The sequence below is a fragment of the Eumetopias jubatus genome, unplaced genomic scaffold, assembly GCF_037043125.1.
Source record: "Eumetopias jubatus isolate StellerSeaLion01/CBP00866 unplaced genomic scaffold, mEumJub1_p1.0 scaffold_10, whole genome shotgun sequence".
NCBI lineage: Eukaryota > Metazoa > Chordata > Mammalia > Carnivora > Otariidae > Eumetopias > Eumetopias jubatus.
Window position 1 is genome coordinate 8,732,402 of NW_028274816.1, and position 25,175 is coordinate 8,757,576.

A 25,175-nucleotide genomic window follows, 5' to 3' on the forward strand; every position below is an offset into this window, starting at 1 on the left:
GGCAGGCAGAGGGAGAGGGAGAAGCAGGCTCTCCGCTGAGCGGGGAGCCGGACGTGGGGCTCGATCCCAGGACCCTGGGATCATGACCTGAGCCGAAGGCAGCCGCTTAACCAACTGAGCCACCCAGGCGCCCCCGGCATACCCATTTTTTATTTTTCCCACCACTGAGCATAATCAAGTTGAAAGTCTTTTGTTTCTGAAACTGAAAATTAGCAATAAAATAATTCCTGCCATACCTAAAGCCATGGTTCACTGGTTACTTGTGATGTACTAGACACTGTAGTGAATGTTTTACATTCACTTTCTCTCTTTAATCCACAGGACATTTCAGTTAGGATAGACACTTATTATCACTGCCCAGTTAACATGTGAGGACGCAGATGCTTTGAGCAGCTAAGTCAAATCCAAAGCATACTTGGTTAAGAACTACACTATCTCTCTTAATTGCCCTGCCAGGACCCAAGAGATCCCTTGCAGCCTAGGCCACTCACAGAGAGCAGGCACCCAATAAATTGTTCTTAAATGAAAGAATAAATGACTGAATGACTGAGGGAATATGGAAATATATGCTAAAATGCTTTCAAAATTATAAATTACTATGCAAATATTATTTAAAATCACCATTATTAGATTGTTTTTATGAGGGTGACTTCTTTTTTCACTTAATCCTATGATTTATATTAGTATATGTTAAATGAACACTGATTTATGTTTTTGTTCATTGTTTTTCTCCCAAACCCAGGCAGAACCTCACCTTCCATCATGTGAACCTCATGTCCAATGGTAAATAGTGACAATAAGAAAACATCATACTAAAATTAGCCTTCAAGTATGCATATTATTGGAAAGTCAGAATTAGTTCAAAACAAAAGACTGTGGAGGGGCGTGTGTGTGTGTGCACGCACACACACCTCTACTCAACATTTTCAAACATTTGGCCTTGCTATATCTTACAACGTGGACTAGTCTCAGAAGCCTCCTTCTGACCTTGTACAATCTGAAATCACACACAAGCACCAGATGTCAGTGTTGTGCAACTTTCAGGCTGACTGCTTGAGGAGGCAAGCTGGTCTTTGTCGCTTAGAGACAGAATCAACAGTCATTTATACACATGAATACAAACACTCTTAGGTGCTATATAAATCTTAGAGTTCACTACAAAGAAACTAATTTGATAATGTACACAGCACCTCATGAAGATGCAGCTGTGAATCAAGCGCTGGAATGAATACGCACAGGATGGACAGTGGAACCCACAGCATTCTCCTGGCCCAGAAAGAGATGGAGACATCCATGAAGTACTGGTCTGACTCCTTTGCCACAATGGCTGTGAGCGAGAACAGAGGAAGGTCAGTCTTGTTTGATTCATGGACCGTGCTTCATATTGGCAAGTAATGTGGTCAGATGGCCAAACTCCTACCATGCCCTCAAGGCCTGCCGTAATCTGGCCCCTGCCTGCTTCTGCAGACTCTCTGGGAGGCTCACTCTCCTCTTTTTTCTTTACTCCAGCCACTGATCTCTCTCCAGGCTAAGAGCTTTGTTTCCCTCTGGACCCAAAAGCTCTGCTTGTAATGTCTTGCCATCCCCTTAGCTCCTACTTCTTCCGATCTCAGCTCAAGTGTCCCTTTATCAGGAAAGGTTAGGTCTCCTAGGTCAGATCTCTTCTTTTATGGTTTTATAGTACCCTTTAATTGTCTTTCAGAGGCTTATCACAATCAGCAATTATATATTTGTCTGATTATTTGATTAATGTCTACATAGTCAATTTCAATTCATATATAAACCCCATCCGAGTGGTGAACATGGCTGTTTTGCCCATCACTGTTTTCCCTACTACCTATCATAGTGCTTGGCATAGAGACGGTCCTCAATAAATAAATGTGAAACAGATGAATGAATGAATGAATGAATGGATTCCATCCACTCTTCCTCTGGACAGACTTCCGCATACAAAGGAGCACCTAGAAAGTAGGGTGGAAAGAGGGGTAAATATCTCAGAGAGCTGGAAGGGAGATGGTCACTCTGTTCCCCAAATCTTGAGAAGAACTCAGGAGGCTAAGAGACTCAAAGGAAAGTACTCTGATTTGGATCTAAATCACGGTAGCAGGGCTGGAGTCCTCCGTGCACCATAGACTTCTGTCTAGCACTTGTGAATGCAATCATCATGTCCTGGTCCTATCAGTAAAGAAAAGAGGTCAGGTTGCAAATATATGAGGCACACTGGCCTTTCCTCAGAATAAATTATTTGAAATGTATTATCTGAACCAGATTATAGACAGAGATAGAGAAGACAGCTGGGCTGAATTGGTTCTTCTAGGGCATGTGCCAAAAGGAAAAAAAAAAAAACCAAAAAAAAAAACTGGCTCTTTTTCTTTCTTCCACAAGATGGGGCAATCGGAATGAGTTCCCTACAAAGGGAAGCATTAGTGAATGCCTTTTCCATGTTTATATACAGCTTGATTTGCTGAGACCTGAAAAATGGAGCCAGTTTTGAACTTGTTTATGCAACTGTGTAACGTTTTCCAAAAAGATCAGGCCCGAGGCAGACAAGAGTCAGTCAAGAGGAGAGAGCCTAGGGCACGTGCCCACTCTATAGTGAGGTCAAAGGGACACTGCCCAGCTTCCAGAACCCCTAGCATTCCAGCCCCAGGGAGCTGTAAGGGTCTCCAGCTCAGGAACAGCTGCTGCAAAATTGAGCAAATTTCCATGCAGAAACATTTCCTCACATCAGGAGGAAATTCTAGATGAGATGTAATGATGCCTACTTTGAACTAAATTATTTTAATATGATCAATCACAATGTACAAATTCTGCTTCTTAATATCTTCGCTTGCTGCTGAAAGTCTGCAATGATTTCATTCAGTGGAATATTCCATAATGCATTAAATCAGGCCCTATATAAAATAATTATGATACCAGAAAACTAGAGTTTTATTGAGATAAAACTAGAGTTTTCTTTTTCTACCTATGACCTATTTGCACATAACCCTTCTTGCTTCTACCTGGTTATAGATCGGTTCCCAGCTCATTATACATTTGTCCCTGGAAAGAACCTGGTGGAAATGGGCTGGACAACAATTTCTAGATTAAATTAACATTCTTCGGAAAGATAGTATTTCTGTGGTGTTTTTATCATCATTATCCCATTTGATTCTCCTGATAACCCTTTGGGTTAAATATTGTTTTTATCATCACTGTCTCTCAAACCTACAATATGGGATATTTACTTTTTCAATATGCACAGCAGGTAAGTAATAGAGGTAGGCATGAACTCAGGTCTTAGGACTCCGGTTCTCACCCTCCATGGATGGGAGTGGTGAAAAGACAGAAAGGGGAGAAAGGACTTATCAGAAGGGAGTCAGCACGCGTGCATATGAGGATCAAATACACACGGCTTTGAGCTTAGAAACCCAGCTAAACTGGCTTAAATAGCAGAGAAAATTTATTGACTCACATTCTAGAAAAGTCCATAAGTCCCAGTTACCCAAAGGATGTCATCATGGACCCACAGTCCTTGAGGCCTTACGTTCATCTGCAAGCCTCCCCTCATAGCTTCAGTGGTCCCAGGCTATCTCCTCATGGTAGTAAGATAATCTAAGTAAATAAAATAATCTAAGTAGGTCCACAGCTCATAAAGTCCCACTGAACCACATAGCTTAGGACAAAACAGTGCCTCTCCCTAGAGTTCCCTCACCTGTGACTCACCCTCTTATCGGCTCAGACTGGGTCCTTGTCTGAACCAATCTCAGCTAGGAAGTTGAGAATGGCTTATTGTCCTGATCTAATCAGAATTCCTATACTGAATTGGGGATTAGCATCAGTCGCCCCCAAATTCTCATTGCTAAGATTGAGTGAGTGGTGCATTATCCAAAAGGAGAGCCAGACGGAGGAAACAGATTCTGGAAAATCAAAATACATCTACCTTTTTTCTGGAATTTAATAAACTATAAAACATTGCCTCGAATAAACAAAAATTTGTGAGGGTTCTAGGTCTATCTTGATCGCTGCACAATTATATGAAAATCTATTAAAGAAATTCCCAAAGAAGGCCTCATGCATTAGCTTTAGAAAACTGGAAACCAAATTCATAGGCCTGGTGCCTAGAAAGCAGAGGATTGCTCAGGAGCCCTAAAGAGGTCAGACTTCTAGAGCAGGTAAGTATTGAGAGACTACAATTGCGGGGGGGGGGGGGGGGGCGGGGTTGGGAAATGCAAGAACAGAAAAATCGACTTGGGTTGGAAACTTGCTAGGTCCCTTACATAAATGTCTGCAAGGAAGAGGGCTATCTAATTAAATCTCAGAGCATATTCTGTCTACCCAACCACTTAACTTCTCCAAACTATAGTTTCCTCATTAGTAATGATTCTGGGGGTGGTAAGAGCTACCTATTTCAGCATTTTATGAGAATTAAAGGTAATAATGTTCATGAAAAGTTTTGTTGATATAAATACCACACAAATGTAAAAATTATATCTATCGTTGGACATTTTATTTATAGTTTTAAGTTGCTGAGAAAGAAAGAAGTGTCTGCCAGAAAACGGATGGATTCTCCTTTGACCTTTCCAAAATGGGTGATTGTTGATTTACATGTACCTCGTTTACACGAATCTCCCATTAGCTCTACCCCATCAATCTCAAATCTCTCAGAAATTAACCAAATCCACTCCACAGTGAACTTTTTGTACCCACTAAATAGTATACATGGGTCTATACACATGTTTTCAGAATTGACTAATTAGCCTCTGTTGTAGAGCAGACTATTAAGAATTATCAAATAAAAATCTACAAGGCTGCTACATTTTATAAAAGAGCTGAAAGTTCTGAAGTGCAATGCTTTCCATTGCTTAGTGGAGCTGCACTTGAAAGAATACCCTTCTACAAGAACCCTGCCCAATTTCTTTTGGGATGTCATTTGCAATCATCCAGTAGATATTATCAGCAGCCCTGCCTTAGAGATAGTGAGTGCACAGAGTTAGAAACATTGTCTTGGATGCAGCTAGTTGGGTATCATGGTCCAAACATAATTTTTTCTCAGCAGTTTCAGCAATTAGAGAAATGACAGTTAGCTGAGAGCTGGACCTCAACAAACAAACAAACAAATCACACAAGGAGCAAGAGTTAAAAGAAACAGAATTCCTAGCACACAGACACATTTTCTCTCATTTTATCTCTCAGTTGTAATCACTACCTTTTCTTTTACATTTTTCTAACATAAAAATGATCCACTCTGGTTCTTTTCTTAGTATCTGAAGTTCTATAAGAAATCACTATTGTGTGCCCATAATGCTTCTGAGCTTTAAAGAAAGAACAATATGAAAAATTTCCCCTTTCTCTTTCCAGGCATGAAAATCTTTGGTTAACTGCAAAAGAGTTAGGATGTCATTCTTCCCATCTTACTTCCACCAGTGAACTCTGCCACCAGTATTCTGTGACAGCAGGGTAAAAGCAAAAGAGAAGAGTCTTTTTCACATTTAATATGAAACAGAACCAGTGCTGTTCTTCAGAAATTTTGCTTGGTATTTGAGATGCAAACATGGATTAGTCCCCATCTCTAAGTTGCTCTCAAAATAGCTTAAACTAAAAAGATTGTCTCTAAATCTGTGACCATATACTTAATTCCTACCCTTAGAAATATCCTTGTCTTAGACACAGAAATTTCAGGAATTCCTCATCTAAATCTCTCTTTCTCTAATATTCCTTTGTTACTCGGTAGTATCATGAATGTTCTTCATACAGAATCACTTAAAATTATTCATTAGCTATGTTTTTCAGTATCTTTTACTTAACTCCTGAGAGGTATGTGGATATGTTCTTTTATTTAGAGATCCTGTTTTTACTCTTTATATTTGAAAGCACAACTGTAACATATTCACTTACAATAACTACAGTGAGTTCTTCATGTGTGGAAGGGGTTCCAAAATAAAAATTCATTGAATAATATAGCTTTGTTTATGTAGCATGTATTATGCTCAAGCCCCATTCTAAGCACTTTATGGATATTGATTTGTTTAGCCTTTATATAACCATAAGAAGTAGCTCTATCATTGCCCATTTTACAGATGACATAACTGAGACATAAAGACATGTACCCAAGGTTAGGCAGACAGTGAATGCCAATGCTGAGATTTTTAACTTGGCAATCTGGCTCCATATTCTAAACTCTACATCAATCAGAAGAACTCTTATGACATTAAGGATTCAGAATCTTGATCTGAAAAGCAGAGAAATGATATCTCACTAAAATCTGTTCAGGAATGTAATTATCTGCTTATGTCAAGTGAGAGCTAACGATCCTCATGGTTCTGAATGATATTGACTTGGTAGGGGTGGAGGGAACACTTACCTGTGTACAGGTCAGTTTCTACAGTGAGATCTTAAATAGGTATGATCTGCTTAACTAATTAGCAGCCCTGTTCAATTCTCTATCAACTTTAGTGATGTCCACAACTATATGGATGAGTTCGATAAGGAGCTACTGAGCAAGGACAAACATGAAAACCTGAGTCACCTTTTTGACACAGATCAAGATGATTTTTAGGGTGAGAATCTGTCACTTTATTCATTTAAAAATATGAGGGTATGTTGAAGAGACTTAGGAAAAAAGAAATGTATTGCAAGATTATTTTCCCAAGGGATGCTGCTTTAAGAATGGTTGGAGCCAGGGACACCACTGCCACCAAGATTCTCTCATTTTCCCCCAGCTCTGCTTCTCTGTCAGCTTCATTCTTTCCCCTCAAATCAGCTTTACCAACATAGTAAAAATCATGGCTAAGTTTCCCTTATTGGAAACTTCCTGACTCTCTCTCCCATTTCCAATTTGAAAAATTCTAGAGAAAGTCTAACCTACATTGTGTCATTTGTCCAATCCTGGATCAATCAAGAATGTCAGGAGGATAAGGTCTGATAAGAACATGGGAGCTGGGAACAAAATGTTTGAGAGCATAGGAGGCCCCAAAATTACAGGTGGCCTATTTCCAGAAAAGTGGCCCTGGACAGGCAAAACAAAGAGGCAGGACATGAGTAAAGACACAAGTCTGCCCCTGACCAGCTGTAGGACAGAATAGGTCAAAAATTCCCCAAGTCTCAGGGTTGTTTGCTCCATACTAAGAATAATAATCCTGTCTATTTCACCAAATTGTTGTAAGAATTGCCTGAAACATGTGTGAATGTGCATAGTAACTTGAAAAATATTACGAAATTTCAAGGTATGACTGTTGCTATTACTATCTATAAAGGTATCTAAATTTCCCATTTTTCACACTGATGCCTGGAGTCAGACTGACACAGCAAGTGGTTTGAACAAATTGAAGCTCATCTAACATCACAGGCTGAGTGTGTACTTCTTCTCAAACCATATTGCCGTCCAGCTGTGCATGGTTATTATGCCAAGTTCATCAAGAGACGGTTGAGCTTCTCGGAGAGCAGGCATAGGGGAAGGCAGAATGAGACTCAGATGGAAGGGAATAACTCAACCAGGAAACCCTGGTTAGTCTACTTTCCAGAGATCTTCCTCTTACTTCCTGAGCTCGAATTCACTGGTATATACCAGAGACAATTATCAGTTCATTAATTTCCATGTGGACAAAGATGACTGTTTAATAGGTCAACTATGTGTCACCCCGAAGTGAAAACCAGCAACGGAGAAAGGGTAAATGATAAAAGGGATCAATAGTATGATGCCTCTCCTGAATCAGCACTAAATATAGGGATTCAGTTGCTGTTTGGGTACCAACTTCACTGCTAATAACTGACTCTCATAAATAAAGTTTGTTTGCTTCTGTGCTACCTTTCTCTTTACGTCATATCATCACATCAAAGGGAGAATCTCCAAATAACTATATAACATACCATCCACATCACAAACTATAATCTCCTAAGCATGTTCCCATACATCATTTACCTAAAATAATACACTTATGGTCTATTAGAAATACTGCTGAACCTGGGAGCCTTAGGTATATGCCAGTGAACTATTTTGGTGGCTTTGGGAAATTCTCAGCTTCCACTTCTTCATTTGTAAATTGGGAATGATAACATCTATCTCAAAGTGTTAGCATGAGGCTTAAATGCAATGATTTATGAGAAGTGTTCTGTAAAATAAATGCTACATGAACATGAAGAATTTTTCATAAGGTCCTAATGAGAATCCCATCAAAGGATACAAGGAACATACAGAATCTCCATGTTTTCACTTAGTGAAACTAGAACTCAAAAGGTTCCAAAGACTCGGCCAAGGTCACTCCTAGGAAGCTAAAAGGTACAGGTGTTCCAGTTCCAAATCCACTTTACTTTGTTGTCTTGGCAATGGTCCACCAGAGAAAGATGTTAATATAATTTTTCTGAAAAATGCCATTTTTTTCTCCTATTGTTTAACCTATGAAAAGATAATGTAATTAAGGACAGAATGAGCCATCCCCCAAATTATGACCACATACATAATGTCTATAATGGTACTTATGATGGTATGGTCCTAATCACTATGCTATACCACCTCCCAAGGAAGCTAAGCTTGGTGTACCATCTGATCAGACCTTTTAAGAACTCAGACAAGAGAAAGATGGATTTTATCCAGACTCTTGAGCTGTTTCTTACATATTCCTAGAGATAATCCCACTGGTCTGGTTCCTGACTTCATATGGCTGTGTTCAAACACCCATCTCATCAACATTAATCTCAGAGGTTTAAATTCATTTGGAAAGTTGCAAAGCACAGCACTTGTCTTTCTGGGTAGCCCTACCTGCTATCTACCATGTCAGTTGGGCACACATATCCTCAGGTGTAGTGAGAGCCCCCCCACCCAAGTGGAGATTGACCAGGCTTAGCAGCATCTTCACCTTCTCCAGCAACAAGGATGATCTGGGAAAGTTGATGGCTCCCCAAAGAACAGGAAAGAATAGTATAAGGGAGTCATGCTGAAACTGATTTTAATATATGCAAATAACTTCAATCCATGGTACTCAATTAATGCTATCCATTCCAATCACCTGATAAGCCTGAAAACACAGCTACCAACACTTGGCCCACCCTAGATGAGTGACACCAAAATGCTTTGCTTTCCATACTGCAGTCATTTCCCACACCCTGCAAATATGCTTGAGATGGGAACAGCTATGCCTTTGGTCTCAGTTCCCAGGGGCCTTGCATAGTAGAAGTGTCTCATTGCACTGAGCAGAATTTAAAATATACTGTAAAATCAGAGTTAGCATATAAAATTTGTCTATATTATCCACAACCGTCTATATTCAGCCTGTGAGGTGTGTCACAAGACCACGGCAGTGGGTACAAGTTCAGACTCAGGAGATGCAGCAGGCATTACTACTACATTTAGTTAGCTGAAGGATAAGCGCAGGAATGGTAGCCAGCACACCATTCAGATCTCATCGGTGGTCTAGGTAGCTGCCTAAGCATGTCGTTTCTTTGGCACTATCATCCATTTAGGTCAAGCATGGCCACAGCAGATGAACACCAATATGTGTTCGTCACCCTTACATGGAGAACCTACAGCCTCCACTTATTGCAATCTTTTACCATTCTGGTCACATAAGCTGCCTCCCTACTCATCACTCTCCCTTTCTAGGAGCGATCCCATTTTCACAGCACACAATGTAGACACGTCAGCTCCCAGTTATCTTAACCCAGCAGTTTGAAGAAACTTACAGTGTAAGAAGACCCAGGGGCTTCTTGACTCAGAGTTCTATATACTACCCAGCAAGGGAACTGTGGATACCTCTGGATTTGAGATATTTTGAAGGGTGATGTTGACCCTGTGAGATCTTCATCTTACTTTCCACTATTAAACCTAATGCCCTAAGGAAGATGCACTTTGGCAATCAAAAGTAGAAATGAGGTTCTGCGGGCTTCTACCAGTGAGTTCAGTCTTCTGCTTGGCTAAAGGGAGGCTCTTGTTTAATTGGGCAATAGCAAGATAATTCAGAGCTGCCTGGAAGCATCTCTATCACTTCTCTTGGAAGCAAAGCCAATCACTTCTCTGGTTTGAGCCCATTACACTACCTTGGCTAGCATCAGGAGAAAGCCAGCCAGGGTTCTCAGGGAAAAGGCAGGACTATGGAGAGACCGGAAACACCAGCACTAAACTGAATAGCTGATTGGGTGGCAGTGTCTTTTTAGGAATAAGACTTAACCTGGGCTTCTGAAGCTGCTCGCTCTGGCCCAACAACAGACTCCTAAGATGGGCTTGGGAGTGTCCTGGCCCTCGGCTCTTAACTTGTCAAAGCGGAAACACGAGGGTCTCACCCTCCCCCATTCTACAATTGCTGTTGCAGCTGCAGGGTCTTAGAGATGCCCCCCGCTGCTTCATGGCAAGAGGCCCTTCATAAACTCCAGTTGTCAACATGAAATCAACTCTGCTACAAGCAAGAGGCTGTTTCACTGTCCCACTATTTGCACTTGGCTAAACCACATCCACAGGCCGAATGAGCACTTTTTTAAAAACTTATTTAATTATTTATCTTTCCCCAAATGAACACAACATGTCAGCCCTGAGAGTCTCAGGCAAAAATTTCATAAAAGCTTTAAAGTACAAATAGTCCTCTTTTAAAAGATAGGGGTGGGGCTCCTCCTGGAGAACAAAGTCCCCCTTTGAAGACCGCGATTCTAATTTGGAGCTGTTTCCCACTCCCAATTCCAAATCTGCATCATTAAACCATGAACGAGTGAAGAGTAATAATTGTGAGCAAGCCGAGTATTTCTTAATGATTTTCTGTCTTATACCCAAAGCAAATAAGCCAAATGCTTACTCAAAAGCTGCGGGGGGAGTTGGGGTGGGACTTGGTTTTGCAATTTCTTTTTTTTTTTTTTTCTATAGTCTTTCTTCTTCCACTGAAAGTGTCTATAAAATTTTTAAAGGAAAGTAGGTTGCTAAAATGTACTTAATTTGCCATGATAGATTGAGTCCATGCTTCAGTGACTGTAATTGAATCTGTGACCTATTTCTTTAGTAAAGTAGAAATAGTCTCTGGGGTTTTTGTCACTACCATCTTTTAATGAAATTCAAAAAGACTGTCAAAATGTCTACACTTTTTCTACTGGTTGTTAATGTTATTACTTTACAATTTGTTACTTTTTAATTAATCTTAATAAATGTGTACACACTCTACCTGGCTGTTGGAAATGCTAGACATTGATTCTTCACTGTCAGAAGGCAAAACAAAATTAAAAGGCCAGCAAGGGCAGAGCGGCCGGGAAAAGGTGGGGACACATTTTAGTTCCACTTTCAAAAACTACTTGCAGGCATCAGTTTAGAGAATCTGCCCTGAGAAGAGGGGTGCACAGGGTGTCAGCAGCAAAAGACTGAGGGGCTTGCCCATGGCCTTCCTCTTGCTGGTACCACCACTAACTGCTCCAACATTGCTTATGGGCTGCAAACATGACAAGCCAACAGCCTCGGGGAGCAATATTTTATTGACAAAATGTAAGAGAAAATATGTTTGGCTGCTTTTAAGCAGTGGTGTAGGAGGGTGTTACAGAACCAGATGGTTCAAGTTAGTCTTTCATTTGCCAGAATGATGGGAAAATGCTGCTTGCTCTACAACTGAAATGGTGGTGGCCGCTCTGCCAATGGGTGGTTAGCTGTGGTTTCTGGGGGCAGTTGCTCCTCCAGAGTCTAAAAGGCCCAAGGCTCCAAGGGAGTTTTAAGGTCCATCTCCAACAGTCTCCAGAGTGGGACTGAGGAACATGTCTCCAGGTCTTTGCCATGGTGGTGTCCACAGGACGATTTTGCAGTGATTTTTAAATATGGCCCCAGACCATGGCATCAGCATCATCTGACCTGTTGAATCAGAAAGTTGGTAGCTGGAATGGGGTCCAGCAATCTGTGTTTTACAAGCCCTCCAGACAGTTCTGATTCTCACTCAAGTTTGTGAACCACTGGGCCAGAGAAAGGAGCTGGGATGGCCAGAGCATGGCAGTAGGGGGTAAGTAGTGGAAAATGAATCACATCAGGATCCAGTTGAGAACAATCGGTTGTTCCTCTTATTTCCCAAATACATTCAGGGCTTTTCCATCTCATTGCCTTTGATATTTCCTCTGCCTAGAATGCATCTTTTCCCACTCTCCCTTTTATCTCTTCCCAATCTCTACTTCTCAAAATCATCACCCTTTTCCAAGGTTATTTGATGTGTCCCTTATCCTACAAAGTCTTTACTGACTCCCTCAGGAGCATGCAGTCTGTCTCTTCACTGAACCCCCAAGGCTGTCACTTCTCTTGCAGCACATATTTAGCTTTGTGCCCCAGGAAACAAACCCTTTGGGGGCGGGTGCTCTTTCTGGTCATTGATGTATCCTCATAATGCCTATTAAGGAAACGAAGAGATATTAAAATGACTTTTGAAATACAGGGAGATTCATTCAGTGGAAAATGTAGACAATACCCAGCTTATCCAATATGGGCTTGGTAAGCACTTCAATTCTCCCCTTTGTCCAGTATTCAAGGTAGATCTCCATTCATGGACCAACAGATGGATTTCTATGTAGGAATGTCCTAGAGACACAGCTAATGGCTCAGTTTGACAGACACTTGCTATGTAGCCTGCCAGGTCTCTTGCTAAGTGCTCATGACTTAGATATAAATAAAATACAGTCTTTGTTTTTTTAAATTCCATATTCTAATGGGAAAAACACATAAAAGATCATTTCAATGTACCATCATAAGTAGAGAGGCATGCACAAACTTTAATGCAAGCATAGAGCACAACCTTCCTTGGACCCCACTCTGGAATTATAAGAAAGGTTGTTGGAGAAGATGTCTGAGCTAAGTCTTGAAGGCTGAGGAAGAAGAGCCAGGTAAGGAGATTAAGAAGAGTGTTTCAATAAAGAACAATGCAAAGGTATGGAAGTACAAAGTACTTTCATGGTAAGAAGTAAGAGGTGCATGGCTTTCAAGTACTCTAGCATTACTAGAGCATAAATTGCTAGTTGGAGACCGGCAGAAGCTAAGGCTGTATCACTGACCTGGGGATCAGATCGCAGAGGGCTTTACTATCTATGCTAAAGAACTCAGAATTTATTTTAGAGGACTTGGGGAGTAGGAATAATGGTCAGACTTGCATTTTTTAAAATATTATTTTAAATGCCAGTATAGTTAACATATAATGTTATATTATAGACTTGTACTTAAATAGATCACTCTGACTCCAGTGGTGAACAGCGATTTGAAGGAATGAGGCTTGATGGTGATGAGATCCAGGGTGAGCTCTGGGCATTTGCAGATCTCCCCAGACACAGGGAGCAGGATTCACTCTCAAACCAATTAGAGCAATGAGTTCTATCTCATTAGGAGCAAAGCCTGAGTAGAGTAGAGTTCTTCTGAGACACAGCAGGCCTTGCTCCTAGTAAATGGAATGGTAGACAAGCTGGTCTGGATAGAAAGGGCTCATCTTTTTTTTTTTTTTTTTAAATGATTTTATTTTGTTAGTCACCATACATTACATCATTAGTTTTTGATGTAGTGTTCCATGATTCATTGTTTGCATATAAACACCCAGTGCTCCACGCACTACGTGCCCTCCTTAATGCCCATCACCGGGCTGACCCATCCCCCACCCCACCTCCCCTTTAAAACCCTCAGTTATAGTTTCTCATGGTTTGTCCTCCCCTCTGATTCCCTCCCTTCATTTTTCCCTTCCTACTATCTTCTTTTTTGTTTGTTTTAACATATAATGTATTATTTGTTTCAGAGGTACAGGTCTGTGATTCATCGGTCTTACACAATTCACAGCGCTCACCATAGCACACACCCTCCCCAATGTCCATCACCCAGCCCCCCCATCCCTCCCACCCCCCACCACTCCAGCAACCCTCAGTTTGTTTCCTGAGATTAGGAGTCTCTTATGGTTTGTCTCTCTCTCTGGTTTGATCTTGTTTCATTTTTTCCTCCCTTCCCCTATGATCCTGTCTTGAGAAAGGGCTCATTTTGTGTAAGTGGCCACACTACCCCTCTCATTTGATAGGGATTTCCAAGCCTGTGCACTTGAACCTCACAGGCCATAATGGCTCAAATGGGCAGTCATCGATCATTATCATACTCTCCATAAACCTCCAACAGACTGACTTGGACTCATTACTATTCCCTCTCAGTCTTGCCATCCACATTTTTATAATTTCCTAGCACACTTCCCTCGATCAACCAAATAATACCCATCTTTAGATACTTTCTTAGGACAAATGCTGGAAAGGAGGTTTTTCAATGACTTGCCCTTCATGCTGATATTTAAACCACATGTAATAATAATTGCAGCACTGCTGAGTTCAAGTCCTAAAGAGCAGTCTGTTTGCATAATCAGGCCCCCGAGGTCCTAGATTTGTGAAGAGAAAATTAGGAATCCTGAAGAATCTTACCACGCAGTGGAAAACTAACACAACATCTCTTAGAGGATTTTGTGGTTTAGAAAATCCTCAGTGACTGCATTGTTCTGCTGACTCATCATTGTGATCATAGGAGTCCTGGTGTCATCTGCAGGAGCTCAGGGTCGACGTCTTGCTCAAGGTCACCCAGCTAGTAAGACTCCAGAATGTGAACATAGAGCATGGTTCTTACTGCCCTGCTCTGCTCTCCGCTTCACACTGGAACAGAATCACTTGAGTCAGGATGGCTGGAGGAAGGAAGATGGTCAGAGAGAGAGAAGGAGGTACCGAGAAAAATGGTGATGATGGCACATTGTGCTTTGTCACTACTACCTGCCCCCTTTTGGAATCTCTACCCTGCAAGTGGTCCATCTCCTTGGACCACTTTCTGGAGAGAAGGGGGGATAAAGGGTCAAGAAAGCACTGACTTCATATTTAATTGGCGTGAAACCCCAACATCTATTCAAACTCTAATCAAGCTTCAAGGCGTAGCACAAATCCTTAACCATTCCTTCACCCGTGGAGTTTAGAATCACTTACCTTACCCTGGAATCTATCAAAGCAGATGACAAACAACCCAGTATTTAATGACATCCTATCACTTTGCTTACTATTATTAGTCTTGCCTCATCAACAATGCTAAAATCTCAGCTATCCAGAAAACAAATGAATCAGAGCGACTGAGTTTTCCAGATAACTGAGGGTTTTCTTCGTAGGCCCACCCAAGCTTTTTTAAAAAGTATAAACATTTTGGCCAAAAGCATGTTTATGGTATATCTTAGGTATCTGTCTTTTTAAGTAAACGGATGTTAAGTACATCTTTGCCACCCATTACTGAATTGTGCCTCATGACTAGGTGTCCTTGCACTTAATGTCCTCACTCTGGAGCCTTTTGATTTTTTTTATTTTAATTTTTTTATTGTTGTGTTAATCACCATATATTACATCATTAGTTTTTGATGTAGTGTTCCATGATTCATTGTTTGTGCATAACACCCAGTGCTCCATGCAGAACGTGCCCTCTTTAATACCCATCACCAGGCTAACCCATACCGCCACCCCCCTCCCCTCTAGAACCCTCAGTTTGTTTTTCAGAGTCCATCGTCTCTCATGGTTCGTCTCCCCCTCTGACTTACTCCCCTTCATTCTTCCCCTCCTGCTATCTTCTTCTTTTTCTTTTTTCTTAACATATGTTGCATTATTTGTTTCAGAAGTACAGATCTGTGATTCAATAGTCTTGCACAATTCACACGCTCACCATAGCACATACCCTCCCCAATGTCTATCACCCAGCCACCCCATCCCTCCCACCCCCACCACTCAGCAACACTCAGTTTGTTTCCTGAGATTAAGAATTCCTCATATCAGTGAGGTCATATGATACATGTCTTTCTCTGATTGACTTATTTCACTCAGCATAACACCCTCCAGTCCCATCCACGTCATTGCAAATGGCAAGATCTCATTCTTTTGATGGCTGCATAATGTTCCATTGTGTATATACACCACTTCTTCTTTATCCATTCATCTGTCAATGGACATCTTGGCGCTTTCCACAGTTTGCTATTGTGGACATTGCTGCCATAAACATGGGGGTGCACGTACCCCTTCGGATCCCTACATTTGTATCTTTGTGGTAAATACCCAGTAGTGCAATTGCTGGATCGTATGGTAGCTCTATTTTCAACTGTTTGAGGAACCTCCATACTGTTTTCCAGAGGGGTTGCACCACCTTGCATTCCCACCAACAGTGTAGGAGGGTTCCCCTTTCTCCACATCCCCACCAACATCTGTCGTTCCCTGACTTGTTAATTTTAGCCATTCTGATGGGTGTGAGGTGGTATCTCATCGAGGTTTTGATTTGGATTTCCCTGATGCCGAGCGATGTGGAGCACTTTTTCATGTGTCTGTTGGCCATTTGGATGTCTTCTTTGGAAAAATGTCTGTTCATGTCTTCTGCCCATTTCTTGATTGGATTATTTGTTCTTTGGGTGTTCAGTTTGATAAGTTCTTTATAGATTTTGGATACTAGCCCTTTATCTGATATGTCATTTGCAAATATTTTCTCCCATTCTGTCGGTTGTCTTTTGGTTTTGTGGACTGTTTCTTTTGCTGTGCAAAAGCTTTTTATCTTGATGAAATCCCAATAGTTCATTTTTGCCCTGGCTTCCCTTGCCTTTGGCAATGTTTCTAGGAAGAAGTTGCTGTGGCTGAGGTCGAAGAGGTTGCTGCCTGTGTCCTCCTTTAGGATTTTGATGGACTCCTGTCTCACGTTTAGGTCTTTCAACCATTTGGAGTCTATTTTTGTGTGTGGTGTAAGGAAATGGTCCAGTTTCATTCTTCTGCATGTGGCTGTCCAATTTTCCCAACACCATTTGTTGAATGTCCATTTTTCCATTGGACATTCTTTCTGCTTTGTCAATGATAAGTTGACCGTAGAGTTGAGGGTCCATTTCCGGGCTCTCGATTCTGTTCCATTGATCTATGTGTCTGTTTTTGTGCCAGTACCATACTGTCTTGATGATGACACCTTTGTAATAGAACTGGAAGTCTGGAATTGTGATGCCACCAGCTTTGCTTTTCTTTTTCAATATTCCTCTGGCTATTCGGGGTCTCTCCTGGTTCCATACAAATTTTAGAATTATTTGTTCCATTTCTTTGAAAAAAGTGGATGGTATTTTGATGGGGATTGCATTGAATGTGTAGATTGCTCTAGGTAGCATTGACATCATCACAATATTGGTTCTCCCAATCCATGAGCATGGAACATTTTTCCATTTCTTTGTGTCTTCTTCAATTTCTTTTATGAGTATTTTATAGTTTTCTGAGTACAGATCCTTTGCCTCTTTGATTAAATTTATTCCTAGGTATCTTATGGTTTTGGGTGCAACTGTAAATGGGATTGACTCCTTGATTTGTCTCTCTTCTGTCTTGTTGGTGTATAGGAATGCCATTGATTTCTGTGCATTGATTTTATATCCTGCTACTTTACTGAATTCCTGTATGAGTTCTAGCAGTTTTGGGGTGGAGTCTTTTGGGTTTTCCACATACAGTATCATATCATCTGCAAAGAGTGAGAGTTTGCCTTCCTCTTTGCCAATTTGGATGCGTTTGATTTCTTTTTGTTGTCTGATTGCTGTGGCTAGGACTTCTAATACTATGTTGAATAGCAGTGGTGATAGTGGACATCCCTGCCGCGTTCCTGACCTTAGGGGAAAAGCTCTCAGCTTTTCCCCATTGAGAATGATATTCGCTATGGGTTTTTCATCGATGGCTTTTAGGATATTGAGGTAGGTACCCTCTATCCCTATACTCTGAAGAGTTTTGATCAAGAAAGGATGCTGTACTTTGTCAAATGCTCTTTCTGCACCTATTGAGAGGATCATATGATTCTTGTTCTTTCTTTTGTTAATTCATTGTATCACATTGATTGATTTGCGGATGTTGAACCATCCTTGCGGCCCAGGGATAAATCCCACTTGGTCGTGGTGAATAATCCTTTTAATGTCCTGTTGGATCCCATTGGCTAGTATTTTGGTGAGAATTTTTGCATCCATGTTCATCAAGGATATTGGTCTGTAATTCTCCTTTTTGATGGAGTCTTTGTCTGGTTTTGGGATCAAGATAATGCTGGCCTCATAAAATGAGTTTGAAAGTTTTCCTTCCATTTCTATTTTTTGGAACAGTTTCAGGAGAACAGGTATTAATTCTTCTTGAAATGTCTGATAGAATTCCCCTGGGAAGCCATCAGGCCCTGGGCCTTTGTTTGTTGGGAGATTTTTGATGACTGCTTCAATTTCCTTAGTGGCTATAGGTCTGTTCAGGTTTTCTATTTCTTCCTGGTTCAATTTTGGTAGTTGATACATCTCTAGGAATGCACCCATTTCTTCCAGGTTATCTAATTTGCTGGCATAGAGTTGCTCATAATATGTTCTTATAATTGTTTGGATTTCTTTGGTGTTGGTTGTGATCTCTCCTCTTTCATTCATGATTTTGTTGATTTGGGTCATTTCTCTTTTCTTTTTGATCAGTCTGGCCAGGGGTTTATCAATCTTGTTCATTCTTTCAAAGAACCAGCTCCTAGTTTCGTTGATCTGTTCTACTGTTCTTTTGGTTTCTAGTTCATTGATTTTTCTCCTGCTGGGTTTAAGGATTATTTGCTGTTCTTTCTCCAGCTCCTTTAGGTGTAGGGTTAGGTTGTGTATTTGAGACCTTTCTTGTTTCTTGAGAAAGGCTTGTATTGCTATATACTTTCCTCTCAGGACTGCCTTTGCTGTATCCCAAAGATTTTGAACAGTTGTGTTTTCATTTTCATTGGTTTCCATGAATTTTTTTAATTCTTCTTTAATTTCCTGGTTGAACCATTCATTCTTTAGTAGGATGCTCTTTAGCCTCCATGTATTTGAGTTCCTTCCGACTTTCCTCTTGTGATTGATTTCTAGTTTCAAAGCAATGTGGTCTGAAAATATGCAGGGAATAATCCCAATCTTTTGGTACTGGTTGAGACGTGATTTGTGACCTAGGATGTGATCAATTCTGGAGAATGTTCCATGGGCACTAGAGAAGAATGTGTATTCCGTTGCTTTGGGATGGAATGTTCTGAATATGTCTGTGAAGTCCATTTGGTCCAGTGTTTTATTTAAAGTCTTTATTTCCTTATTGATCTTTTGCTTAGATGATCTGTCCATTTCAGTCAGGGGGGTGTTAAAAGCCCCCACTATTATTGTATTGTTGTCAATGTGTTTTCTTCACTTTTGTTATTAATTGCCTTATATAATTGGCTGCTCCCATGTTAGGGGCATAGATATTTACAATTGCTAGATCTTCTTGTTGGATAGACCCTTTAAGTAGGATATAGTGTCCTTCCTCATCTCTTATGACAGTCTTTGTTTTAAAATCTAATTTGTCTGGTATAAGGATTGCCACCCCAGCTTTCTTTTGGTGTCCATTAGCATGGTAAATGGTTTTCCACCCCCTCACTTTCAATCTGGGGGTGTCTTTGGGTCTAAAATGAGTCTCTTGCAGACAGCATATTGATGGGTCTTGTTTTTTAATCCAATCTGATAGCCTGTGTCTTTTGATTGGGGCATTGAGCCCATTTACATTCAGAGTAACTATTGAAAGGTATGAATTTAGTGCCATTGTATTGCCTGTAAGGTGACTGTGACTGTATATTGTCTGTGTTCCTTTCCGATCTATGCTGCTTTTAGGCTCTCTCTTTGCTTAGAGGACCCCTTTCAATATTTCTTGGAGGGCTGGTTTCATGTTTGCAATTTCCTTTAGTTTTTGTTTGTCCTGGAAGCTTTTTATCTCTCCTTCTATTTTCAATGACAGCCTAGCTGGATATAGTATTCTTGGCTACATATTTTTCTCATTTAGTGCTCTGAAGATATCATGCCAGTCCTTTCTGGCCTGCCAGTCTCTGTGGATAGGTCTGTTGCCAATCTAATATTTCTACCATTGTAGGTTACATATCTCTTCTCCCGAGCTGCTTTCAGGATTTTCTCTTTGTCTGTGAGACTCGTAAGTTTTACTATTAGATGTCGGGGTGTTGACCTATTTTTATTGATTTTGAGAGGGATTCTCTGTGCCTCCTGGATTTTGATGCCTGTTTCCTTCCTCGCATTAGGGAAGTTCTCTGCTATTATTTGCTCCAATATACCTCTGCCCCTCTCTCTCTTTCTTCTTCTTCTGGGATCCCAATTATTCTAATGTTGTTTCGTCTTATCGTATCACTTATCTCTCGAATTCTGCCCTCGTGATCCTGTAGTTGTTTCTCTCTCTTTTTCTCAGCTTCTTTATTTTCCATCATTTGGTCTTCTCTATCGCTGATTCTCTCTTCTGCCTCATTTATCCTAGCAGTTAGTGCCCCTATTTTTGATTGCACCTCATCAATAGCCTTTTTGATTTCGACTTGGTTAGATTTTAGTTCTTTTATTTCTCCAGAAAGGGTTTCTCTAATAACTTCCCCGTTTTTTTCAAGCCCAGCTAGTATCTTTAAAGTCATGATTCTGAACTCTAGGTCCGACATCGTACTAATGTCCGTATTGAGTAGGTCCCTGGCTGACGGTACTACCTCTTGTTCTTTTTGCTGAGGTGATTTTTTTCATCTTGTCATTTTGTCCAGAGGAGAATAGATGAATGAGAGAACAAAATGCTAACAGGTTAACAACGTCCCCGGCAAATATACTCTACAAATCAGAAAAGACCTGAAACCCGGGGAAAAGAAAGGGAAAGAAAGAAAAAAGAAAGAGAAAAAAAAAAAAGAAAAAAGAAGATAAAAACAAAAACAGAACAATACAAAAAAAGCAGAATATGATCAAATATGATCAGGCTAGCGCATAGATCAGTGTCACACACTAGATTTTGGGCGTATTTTGGTCTGTTAGAAAAAAGTGCCTCCTAAAATTTTAAAGGAAGAAAGACATATATGTGCAAAATAAGGGTTGATACAATGAAGGGATGGAAGATGACTGTAAAGATGAAAATTATAAAAGATTTTATAAAAGGAATTGATAAGATAAGTTGTTTGAAAAAAGAAAGAAGATTTAAAAAAAAAAAAGAAAAAAGGGAGAGAATGTGATCAGGCAGGAGACTAGAACAAAGCCATACACTAGTAATTTAGGGTATATTTTCATCTGTTAGAATAAACTGTATCTCAAAATTTTAAAGAGAGAACAACTTATATATATATGCCAAAAATAAGGGTAACTACTATGAAGGGATAAAATATGACTTTAAAAATGAAAAATAAAGTTTTTTTTAAAAAAGGGATTAATAAGATGTTGGTTGAAAAAGGGAAAAAGAAAAATTAAAAAAAACAGTTAAAAAAATTAACTTTGATGAACTAATGAATCATGGTAAAAAAAAAAAGCCATGAATTCTATATGCTGTATTCCACTAGCAATGGAGTTCTCCCATTCTCCTTGATCGGTAAACTTGGTCTTGGCTTGCTGGCTGTTCCTGCTGATCTTCTGGGGGCGGGGCCTGTTGCCGTGGTTCCCAAATGTCTTTGCTGGAGGCGGAATTGCCCCGCCCTTGTCGGTCTGGGCTAAGCAAGCTGCTCAGGTTTGCTCTCAGGAGCTTTTGTTCCCTGCAAGCTCTCGGTACAGCTTTGGAGGACCAGGGCGAAAATGGTGGCCTCCCAATCTCCACCCGGAGGAGCTGAGAACTCGGGGCCCCGCTCCTCAGTGCGCCCCCAGAGAAAAGCAGTCACTCCCATCTCCCTGGTCTCTGGCCGCACTCCGCGCTCACCCGACCTGTGACCGAGCATTTGGATCTCTGGCACCCGACCCCATGTGGAGTCTCCAAACCCAGCAGATCCCTGCGGTGTGCTCCCGCGCTGCTCCTCCCGGGGGAGGGAGGGGAGTCTCCCCGGCTCTGCCACTTGTTGGGTCCCTGCTGGAGGAGCAGTGGCCCGACTGGGCCGCAGATCACGGTTTATGGTAACCCCGAGCTGAGAGCCCGTGCCTCGGCTCTGTCTCTGCAGCCGGCTTCCCTGCTCCGATACCTTGGAGCTCTGACGCACTCAGGCACCCCCGGTCTTTCTGTGACCCCAAGGGTCCTGAGACCACACTGTCCCGGGAGGATTCCATCCCCCACTTAGCCACTGCAGCGACGTCCGTCAGCGGAGCCAACTTCTAAAATGTCCGATTTTGTGCTCCGCGGCTCTATCACTTGCCAGAAGCGGCCGACGGAGGCCCCCTCCCCCGCCGTCTATCCTCCTGAATATCGCCTCGGATTCACTTCTCCGCACATCCTACCTTCCAGGAAGTGGTCGCTTCTCTGTTCAGAGTGTTGTTACGCTTCTTATCTTCGATCTCCTGTTGAGTTCGTAGGTGTTCAGAATGGTTTGATCCCTATTCAGCTGAATTCCTGAGACCAGACGAAATCTAGGTCTCCTACTCCTCCGCCATCCTGGAGCCTTTTGATTTTTACCTATTTGTTTTTCAAATCTCTCTTCTCTTATTTGCAGAAGTTTTCAGCCATCAGTGTGCCTGTAGTAGCAAACTATTACCTTCCAATTTACTGCTCCTAAAGTGCTATGAGCTTGGACATCAAAGAATCATGTTTGCTAGATTTATAAGCAAAGTATGAGTAAACAGATCTCCAGTTAGTGTTAGAACTACTATCTCATTATTTAGGCTGATCTCTTGACTATTTTCTAAATAGCTAAATTTACCAGATAGCTGAATTCCAGAATGTGGAATGTTCCAATCCACTAGGTATGATTTTCTATATCCATTAGGTAATGTTTTCTATAACTTCCACAGTGTCCAACTCAATGCTGAGCCCACAGCAGACAGTGAACAAATGGCTTGTTTGATTACACTGTTTTCAAAGAGCGTCCAACAATGACCAAAAGATTCTTTGCACTCACTGCTATTTTGATTGCCCCTGGGATTGCATGGTGTAGTAAAACATGAACTCGGCATGGTTTTAATTTTGCCTCCTTGTAAGCTGACTTCAGCTCTTTCTGGAACATGGTTAGGTATAAGCAAATAACCTTGAATAAAAAAAAGACAACTTCCAAAGAGACCATGGGTTGAATAACCTCTGAAATAAATGCCCATCTAAATGAACACTAGGTCATTATTAAAATGTGTTTAACATCACTGAAGACTGTTCTGGTTAACCCCCTTAGAACTACTGAGCTGAGAGAGAGAAAAATTAAAATGGCATCCAAAACTTGGTCCAGATTGACAATACTATATGTGTTAGTTTTGTTCATATTTTATTTCAACCCTTTGTGGAGAGGATATTGGGAAATATCAAGGAATGGCCACAGAAAAGGAAAATAAACTGAAGATATCGCATCATTTTATCAAGTGTAGAGTATCAGTGAGTTTTGGAAATTATAAAACGTATGCAACCCCTACTGCAATGATGACATTGATGACTTCAGCCCCCTGAAGTGTTTGTCCCCCCTCCTCCAAATCTTTTCAGCGTCTTTGATTTGAGAAGAGCCCTAGAAACCACAGGTTTGATCATCCAAATGCTATAATCTGGGAACTCTTAATAACTACATGGTTAGACTATCATATTTTTGCCCCAAGGTACTGATTTGAGTCTTCAAGGTGGCATTCTGCATCCTTTCCTACTGAGATCTCATTATGCATGTGTAATTTGAGTAAACAATGAGACGACTGAATTAAATTCTTCCCTTTAAATTAGCTTTAATACAGAAAGGGAGGAGACAGGGTGGTTATTATTACAGAGATCAAGTAATTAATTTTCTAAGTTCTGTGAAAGATCGAAAGAAATCATGCAAATGAATTTGCAAACAATTAGAACAGTGAGCACTAAAATATGTGTATTTATGGAAAAAGGAGATAAAGTGAGTCTGGGTCAGTTCATTAGTCTCATGGAATTTCTCCATGCTGATAAGAGTGATGTATACAATGTGACTGAAGTGGTAAATAAAATTTCAGTCAGACGTTGAATAGCTGGAATTCAATATGGCTAGATATTGATTTTTTTAAGTCACTTTTAGAAAATATATTTTGTTCAATATAATTTTAGTCCAATCTCATTATCTAGGAGAAATTGTGTTAATAACCATAATTCTCTCCTACACTTATGTAAGATTACAGGGTTTTCAACTTCCTCAATTATTCAGAAACACTGCAAGAACCTCAGCCTGGAAATACCATCTTTTCTGAAAAACAAAGGTTGAAACAAAAATATTCTGAGGTTAAGTTGCCATTAACTAAAAAATGTAACCCACACAAACAGAACAACCCCTTAATATGTTAGATAATCATGTTTTAATCAAGGTTTATGATAGTATCACTTAAAAGTATATAAGATACATATAAATGTATGTAGAGAGAAACATCTCTCTGGTTTTGTGTTTCAAATATTCACACACATGCTCTCAAATGCTCCAGCATTAGCGTTAGTATCAAAACATTACCTACAAGAAGAAACATTATCTACATATTACTCCTATAGAAGTTCTGGATTTCTTCCACATGATTTGAAATAATTTAAAACTACAGATCTGGGGCACCTGGGTGGCTCAGTCTGTTAAGCATCTACCTTCAGCTCAGGTCATGATCCCAGGGTCTTGGGATCGAGCCCCATGTCCAGCTCCCTGCTCAGCGGGGAGCCTGCTTCTCTCTCTCCCTCTTCCCCTGCTTGTGCTCCCTCTTTCACTTCCTCTCAAATAAATAAAATCTTTAAAAAAATAAAACTACAGATTTATCAGGATCCAGCCTGAACCCTGGGGCGAGGTTTTGCAACTACTGACATTTTGGAGCAGATAATTCTTTGTTGTGACAGTGGCTGTCCTACGTATTGTAGGATGTTTAGCAGTGTCCCTGGCCTCTACCCATTAGATGCCAGTAGCTTGTCAATAAGCATGTGATGTTGCCAAACATTCCCTGGGGGACAAAATTCTCTGATTCAAAATAAAAAGAGATTATAGACATGGCATACTAAAAAAGAGACCCATGGCACAATAATAAAAAGATCCAACATATGTAGTAACTAGTAGCCTATGTAGTAGGGACAGACGACCAAAAAAGAGACATGAGTCATAACAAAAGAAAATATTGCTTAATTAAAGAAAGGCCCAAATGAGACTAGAAAGGACTGTCCATACCCTGGGAAACACCAAGACATTCTGGTAATGAACTTCAAGGACAAAAAAATTAAACAAAGAAACAAAACAAATTAAGTAAATAAGAACGTCTAGGCATGAAAAGAGGAAGAATTTTAGCCTCAGATGTAACCAAATGAACACTAGAAGACTATTAAAAAAATTTCCTATCTTTGAGGTCAGTCACCAAAAGGAGTCATTCTTTGCTTGA